Consider the following 6,000-nt stretch of genomic DNA (forward strand, 5'->3'; position numbering starts at 1 on the left):
CTGCACAGCGCTCCGAGAGGGGGTCAGGGAGGGGTGAGACGTGCTGGGGGTCACCGAGGAGGCGGTGGGGGGGCAGGCGGGGCTGGGTGGGTTCTGGTAGATTTGGGGTCCCGGGTCTGTGGCTGTCTTGGTTGTGTGGCATGTGAGCTGATGGCTCTCTTGTTTTTCCGTCCAGTTTACTCAGATTATTATTTATAACACCCAAGATTTGTTCCCTCCCCTTTTGGGGACAGTTTTTAATTTTTGGTAGTAAAAAGCTAACATTAAATTTACTGTCTAAACCATTTTTAAGTGTATGGGTCTAGTGTTATCTCCGGAACCTTCTCATCTTCCCCAACTGCTACTCTGGCCCCATCCACACGCAGCCCCCCGCCAGCCCCTGGCGCCCCCACCCCACTTTGTCCGTGTGGACGGACTCCTCTAGGGACGTCCGATGAGTGGGTCACACGGTGTGTGTCCTCCTGTGAGTGGCTGAGGTCACTCCGTGCTCGGCCCCCCCACGGTTCAGCCTTGCGGTGGCAGGGCTCAGGACTCCCCCCTAAACTAAGAGTGAGGAAGATTCCACTTATGGACAGACCACATCTCCCTGTCCCTCTCCCAGCCGTCGGCTGTTGTGGATAATGCGGTGGTGAACGTGGCGTGCAAACACCTCTGGTTTAGTTTTCCGGCTGTCTGCATCGTCGAGGGCCAGATGTGGTTGTGATTGCGATGCCAGGATGTGAGCGGGAGCAGGGGCCAGACGGGCCTGGGGCTTGTCTCCCTGGGGGGAGCTTGGCAGCGGCAGGCGTTCTCCCCCTAGGTCACATCCTGGGGTCTGGCGTTGCCCTCCCCCAGGGCTCTTCCCAGTACCCGCTGCTCGGAAGAAATATCTAACAGGTCTGCTCATCGGGACCCAACAGTGTAATAGGTATTTAGGTCCTGACAACGTAGCAGCAGTTCCGAAAAAAAAAAAAAAAAAAAAAACAACCCAACTACCCCGTACACTGAAAACGTGAGTTCTTACATCTCTAGAGTGACTTCCCTAGGCTATCGGAACCTGCGAGGCTCTGCGTGCCTTCTCAAACCTCACAGAAGGGCCAGGAGCCCAGGAGCAGAGCAGCGGGACGCTGCACCTGGCTGGGGACGCCTGGTTGTGCCCCCTTCCAGCCCCCATCCGACCAGCCGCGACATTCCTGTCCCCGAGAGCCTCCCTCAGCACGGTCTGGCTTCGGCAGGTGTGCAGGGGAATGGGCATTAAGCGGTCTCCGAATTCACCTGGCATCTGTGCACTCACCGGGAGCATCTCCGCCGGCACCTGCTTCGCTTCTCGGGTGCCCTCCGATGTGACTGCGCGGACCCTTCGGTCACTTGTGTTTGGGACTGCGCATCCCTCGCTGGTTTCGCTCATCGTAAGCATCTTCTCCATTCTGTCATCTGGTTAAACACTTGCTGGTGCTTCCGCTTTGCTGAACAGAGAGCTTAAATTCTGTTTTCACCAGATCGATCATCTTGTTGCTTCTCGGTTCTTTCGGCGAGCGTCTGGAGACAGGCCGCCTCTCCTACACCACGTTCTCCTCCGTTTGTTTCCTTCCCTTGGGTTTTTCCTTCACGCTCACGTCTTCTGTCCTCCAGGGTCCGCCGTGTGGGTGGTGTCCTGGTTTCCTAGGGTGAGCCGGTTCCCAACACCATCTCCGCGCGGACGCGCCCTTCCTCATTGATCTGCCCTGGCCTGTCCTCCAAGTTCAGCTCCCGTCCAGGACGCAGCCTGCCGAGCACAGGCAGGAGGGGCTCCGGGCGAAGAGACGCGCAGTGCCCGTCACTGCTGGTGTAGGGAGCCTCCGTGCGGCTGTGGTTTGATTCTGGCCAGGGGCTAGCGCTCCACCCGCCGGCAGCAGGACGGCAGGCATCCCGCTCCCCCTCTGCCAGGGCCGCGCACCCAAGGCTTCTCCATTAGCTGCTGCGCTCGCCGTGTGTTTTCCGTGAAGTTTTGTGACTTTTAGAAAGTTTTCTTCCACTCTGGTTTTCCCAAGAGCTTTTTTAGATCATAGGTTTCAAATGCTTTGTCTTCAGTAATCAAGACAATCATGATTTTCTCCTTCACCCTTTTGTAATGAAATACGTTGCAGCAACTACACCAACACTCCTTCCCACGTCGAGCCATCCCTGCATTCCTGTAAAAAGCCCTATTTTAACTTTTTTTTTTTTTTTTTTAAGATTTACTTATTCTAGGGAGAGAGTGTGTACGTGGGGGGCAGGAAGAGAGAGAGACTTAAGCAGACCCTGAGCTGAGCACGGAGCCCGGCGTGGGGCTCGATCCCACAACCCCGAATCATGACCTGAGCGGAAATCAGGAGTCAGACGCTCCAGCGACTGAGCCAGCTGGGCGCCCCTAGTGTTCCTTTTACCAGTACACAACTTCATTCTTTGTCCTTTATGCTATTTTTCTGCTTTAAGGTGTACTTAGTTGTATACTGAGATGGTATTAGAGCTCGTTTGGTTCATATTTGCCTGGTAAAGGCTTGTCTGCCCTTTATGTTTCAACCTTACTGTGTCTTAAAAAACCTCATGACTTTTTTTTTATACAGCATATTGTTCACTTATTTTATTCCAACGTTAAGAGTCTGTCTTAAATGATTAATTGTACACTTATTTTTAAAAGGATTTTATCTGGGGCGCCTGGGTGGCTCAGTCATTAAGCGTCTGCCTTCAGCTCGGGTCATGATCCCAGGGTCCTGGGACTGAGCCCCTCACTGGGCTCCCTGCTCCGTGGGAAGCCTGCTTCTCCCTCTCCCACTCCCCCTGCTTGTGTTACTGTTCTCGCTGTCTCTGTCAAATAAATAAATAAAATCTTTAAAAAAAAAAAATATTTTATTTATTTTTTAGAGAAAGAAAGAGAGCACAAGCAGGGGGAGGGGCAGGCAGAGGGAAAGGAAGAGGGAGGCTCTCCACTCAGTGCAGAGCCCGATGTGGGGCTCGATCCCAGGACCCCGGGATCACGACCTGAGCCAAAGGCAGATGCTTAACCCACTGAGTCACCCAGGCATCCCTGCATTTCATTTTTATCTTCCATCGCTTTTCTTTGTCTCCTTCTTTTTCTTGTTTTCTGCTTTCCATTGGGTAGATCTAGTTTTCTTCTGTTGGCTTGAACATCATATATTTTGTTTTGTCTTCATGGCAGTTGCCCGAACTTAAAAGTTGTTCTCATGTTTATTTACAGATGACTTTTTTTTTTAATTTTATTTTCAAGTAATCTCTGTGCCCAGCGTGGGGCTCGAACTCACAACCCTGAAACTAAGAGCGGCTCGCTCCACCAACCCACCAGCCACATGCCCGATTGATGACTTTTTTACACGTATCTGTATTTCTTCCTTTTCCAACAAAATAAATACTTCAGCATGTTCTCATGTCCTTTGTTCTCCCAAATTCTTATTTGTGTTGTATGAGATTTTAGTTCTCAGCTAGTATGAATATATTTTCTTTAAGATAACCATAAACTTTACTAAAATTGTGATTATCCTTACTTTTTATCTCTCTTAGATTTGTTTCTGCTTTGAATCCACACATATTTTCAAGTAATCCAGTTGTGACAAACTTTCCGGGCCCCTTTGTGCCTGAAAATACCTTCGTCACACCCCCCATGTGAATGAAAACTTGTTTGGATATAAAATTCCAGGTTCATAGTTATTTTCCTTTATTATTATTGTTATTTTAAAAAATATTTTAAAGTAATCATTACACCCTACACAGGGCTCGGACTCATGACTCTGAGATCAAGAGTCATGTGCTCTCCCACCTGAGCCAGCCAGGCACCCAGTTATTTTCCTTTAATACTTAAACAGATTTTTTTTTTTTAATTGAAGGTCCCTTACTGGTCCTGCTTCCATGGGTGGCCAAGACCAGGGGAAAAGGTCAGGGGAACCAGGCGGTGCAAGGAGGGGTCATCTCCACAACATTCATTTATACACAGAACTAAACAGACAAGCGCAGAGTCACTGTTGCGGTTAGAAGTTGACGGCATGGGAAAAGGGAGGAACAGGTGGGGGACTGGGGTGTCGTTAAAAAAATACAGGCCCCCCCAAACTGGGGTGCCTGGGGGGAACTTGGTCTGCTTCAACCCAAGAGGAATCAGAAGATCAAAAGCGGTTTGGGAAGGCCAGGGCCGTCAGGGATGGAGGGAGGAGGAAGGTCCGGGGCTGAGGGGGGGCTGTTTGGCAACTGGGGTGAAGGGATTGCCCTCCCCCTGCTGGGATCCCCCCAGCCCCTCCGGCCTGGCAGGAAGGGGGCAGCCTGCAACCCCCATGGGCAGGTCTGGGGCTGCCAGATGCTCCAGGCAGGGGGCTGGAGGGGGCTCACAAAGGCTTGCCCTCCAGGGGGAGGGCAGCACTGCCCCCCAGTTTCTCTGCCAGGGTGCAGCCGTCCTTGACCTCCTCGTAGCAGTTTGCTTGTAATTCATGCTTGGTCCCCGTCAGCTTTTTCTTGATGGCATCCTTGGAGCCGGCATAAATCATTTTGCTCTTAAGGGCTGCGGACTCAGGTGCCCAGAAGATAAACACCAGGTCCTCCTCCTTGCTCTCCTTGGTCTCATAGGTTGCGTCACAGAGGAACGGCGGCAGGCCTTGTCTGGCAGCATCTTGACGAAGGTGGCGTGGGGTCGTCTACAGTCTGGCCCACAGCCCCTACCAGGATCTCCTTGCCCTCCTCCAGGATGATGTTCTTGTCCTCGCTCAGGCAGAAGAGTCCCTCCGCTGGTGTTGAGGACCTGCGCTCCTTCACGTCACTGAACACTTGGATGACACCGTCAGAGACCGCCACGCTGGAAGCCATGTTTCCAGAAGCGAAAGGGAGATAGCAAGGAGAGTCAGAAGAGGTGAGAGCCGCTGCAGCTGCTGCCGGGATCCGACTGAGCCGTACTTAAAAATGTTTTAGCCAGGGGCGCCTGGGTGGCTCCGTCGGCAAAGCGTCTGCCTTCGGCTCAGGTCGTGATCCCGGGGTCCTGGGATCGAGTCCTGCGTTGGCTCCCTGCTCAGCGGGGAGCCTGCTTCTCCCTCTGCCCCTCCCCCCTGCTCGTTCTCTCTCTCTCTCTCTCTCTCATGAATAAATAAAATCTTTTAAAAAATGTTTTATCCATTATCTTCTTTCATTTTCTGTTACTTTTTCCTTGGAGCATTTTATTGTGAACGATAGCACATATGTGTACAGAAAGCTGCAGATCCTTGGTGCTGAGCTCAGTGAGTGACCCCGAGTGAACGCCGTGGAACCCCCACGCGGGACAGGAACTAGACCACGGTCCGCGGAGCTCGAGCGCTCTTCCGCATGGCTGACACCTAAGCATGCACGTGCCAACACCGCAGCTTAGTTCCGTCTCGTCCCTGAGCTTTAGGAAGTCCTACGTCGTGTTTCCTTGGGTCTGGCTTCTTCTCTGCGTGACCTTCATGCATGTTGTTGCACGGCCGTCGTCTTCACTGCGTACGGAATGCAGGTGCAGACACCCTCAGCTCATCGGCCTCTTCTGTGCTGGGGGGACACGTGGTTGTCTGCAGTTTTAGCGCTTTCAAGGAATGCTTCTACGGCGGCCGGTGGCTCGCGTGCGCACCCCGTTCAACCCCCCGGCCGCAGCGTGTGCCTGTGCTGGGCTGCGGGAGGCGAGGCCCGTTTTCCTAGGCAGGTGCGGCGGCTCACCCCCGTCGGCGTGCAGAGCTGCAGCGGCCTCACACCCCCGACCTCACTCGGCCGCGCAGCCGCGCCCGGGGGTGTGCGGTGGGGTCTCACCGCAGCCCCACCGATGGCGAGAGACGTTGGCCATCTCATGACTGACCCTGTGGGAAGTGCCCCTCCGCATTTCCCCCCATCTTCCCCGTTGGGTTGTCTTTCCTCTTACCGATGGGTGTAGGCTCTCCGTGCGTTCTGGATGCGAGTCCTCCGTCGCTCCTTCTTGCTGCACCTCCTGTCTGTGATTCGCCTTCTCACCGTCTGGTGGGGCGCCTCCGTGCCTGGCCGCACCTGCCGTCCTCTCCCCACGCT

The 6,000-nt window shown here is 53.5% G+C and overlaps 1 pseudogene; it reads right to left on the reverse strand.

Moving 5' to 3' along the window:
• Positions 1-3,963: 3,963 nt before the first annotated feature.
• On the reverse strand, positions 3,964-4,915 carry LOC118530275 (cofilin-1 pseudogene; annotated as a pseudogene).
• Between the last annotated feature and the right edge of the window lie 1,085 nt (positions 4,916-6,000).

The sequence above is a fragment of the Halichoerus grypus genome, chromosome 8 (genome assembly GCF_964656455.1).
Source record: "Halichoerus grypus chromosome 8, mHalGry1.hap1.1, whole genome shotgun sequence".
Lineage (NCBI taxonomy): Eukaryota > Metazoa > Chordata > Mammalia > Carnivora > Phocidae > Halichoerus > Halichoerus grypus.